Genomic DNA, 1,786 nt, shown 5'->3' with positions numbered 1-1,786 from the left:
ATCAATTAATGATTTGATTCAACATTTCAAGTATGTTGCCTTTTCTGTTGAGAAAGGTTTAATGTTTGAATCATATCTTTTCTTGATAGCCAAGTCATTAATTTTCAAAATCAAATTTTTTTTAAAAATGTTTTTCAAATCATATCTTCTCAATCACATCTTTTTAAAACCAATCATATCTTCTTAACCACATCTTTTTCAAAATAACTTTCAATTAAATCTTTTTGATTTCTAATTTCAAATTCTTTTTCAAAAATCACTTGATTTCTTTCCCACTTTTATTTTCGAAAATCAATTAGTGTTTTTCAAAATGTTTTCAAAATCTTTTACTTGATTTTCGAAAATTACTTCCCCTCTTCTCACATCCTTCTATTTATGGACTAACACTATTCCTTAATACACAATTCGAACTCCATCTTTCTTGATAAGTTCGAATTTTCTACTTCTGCCTTCTATTTTTCTTTTCCTCTGACACCTCAAGGAATCTCTATACTGTGACATAGAGGATTCCACATTTTCTTGTTGTCTTCTCTTTCTTATGAGCAGGAGCAAGGACAAAAGCATTCTTGTTGAGGCTGATCCTGAACCTGAAAGGACCTTGAAGCGAAAGCTAAGAGAAGCCAAGGCACAACTCTCTATAGAGGACCTAACAGAAATCTTCAAAGAAGAAGAACCCATGGCAGCCAAAAACAACAACAATGCCAACAATGCAAGGAAGGTGCTGGGTGACTTTACTGCACCTACTCCCGACTTCTATGGGAGAAGCATCTCTATCCCTGCCATTGGAGCAAACAACTTTGAGCTTAAGCCTCAATTAGTTTCTCTAATGCAACAGAATTGCAAGTTCCATGGACTTCCATTGGAAGATCCTCATCAGTTTTTAGCTGAGTTCTTGCAAATCTGTGACACTGTCAAGACTAATGGGGTTGACCCTGAGGTCTACAGACTTATGCTATTCCCTTTTGCTGTAAGAGACAGAGCTAGAATATGGTTGGACTCACAACCTAAAGAAAGCCTGAACTCTTGGGAAAAGCTAGTCAATGCCTTCTTGGCAAAGTTCTTTTCACCTCAAAAATTGAGTAAGCTTAGAGTGGAAGTCCAAACCTTCAGACAGAAGGAAGGAGAATCCCTCTATGAAGCTTGGGAAAGATACAAACAATTAATCAGAAAGTGTCCCACTGATATGCTTTCTGAATGGAGCATCATTGGAATTTTCTATGATGGTCTCTCTGAACTATCCAAGATGTCTTTGGATAGCTCTGCTGGAGGATCTCTTCATCTGAAGAAGACGCCTACAGAAGCTCAAGAGCTAATTGAAATGGTTGCAAATAACCAATTCATGTACACTTCTGAAAGGAATCCTGTGAACACTGGGACTAATCAGAAGAAAGGAGTTCTTGAGATTGACACTCTGAATGCCATATTGGCTCAGAACAAAATATTGACTCAACAAGTCAATATGATTTCTCAAAGTCTGTCTGGAATGCAAAATGCACCAATCAGTACTAAGGAGGCTTCATCTGAAGAAGAAGCTTATGATCCTGAGAACCCTTCAATGGAAGAGGTGAATTACATGGGAGAACCCTATGGAGAAATCATCCAAATCTCTCATGGAAGGATCAACAGAGACCTCAACAAGGTTTCAACAACAATAATGGTGCAAGAAACAGGTTTAGCAATAGCAAGCCTTTTCCACCATCTTCTCAGCAACAGACAGAGAGTTCTAAGCAGAACACCTCTGACTTAGCAACCATGGTCTCTGATCTAATCAAAACCACTCAAAGTT

General features: G+C 37.5%; 1 non-coding gene across 1 annotated transcript; it reads right to left on the bottom strand.

Moving 5' to 3' along the window:
- Positions 1-1,081: 1,081 nt before the first annotated feature.
- LOC112718801 (small nucleolar RNA R71) lies at positions 1,082-1,189 on the bottom strand. Its single transcript, XR_003161128.1, has one exon. It is a non-coding gene; the product is annotated as a small nucleolar RNA R71 (small nucleolar RNA).
- Positions 1,190-1,786: the final 597 nt, after the last annotated feature.

Source organism: Arachis hypogaea, chromosome 10, assembly GCF_003086295.3.
Source record: "Arachis hypogaea cultivar Tifrunner chromosome 10, arahy.Tifrunner.gnm2.J5K5, whole genome shotgun sequence".
Lineage (NCBI taxonomy): Eukaryota > Viridiplantae > Streptophyta > Magnoliopsida > Fabales > Fabaceae > Arachis > Arachis hypogaea.
This window is presented reverse-complemented; position numbering and strand designations above follow the sequence as displayed.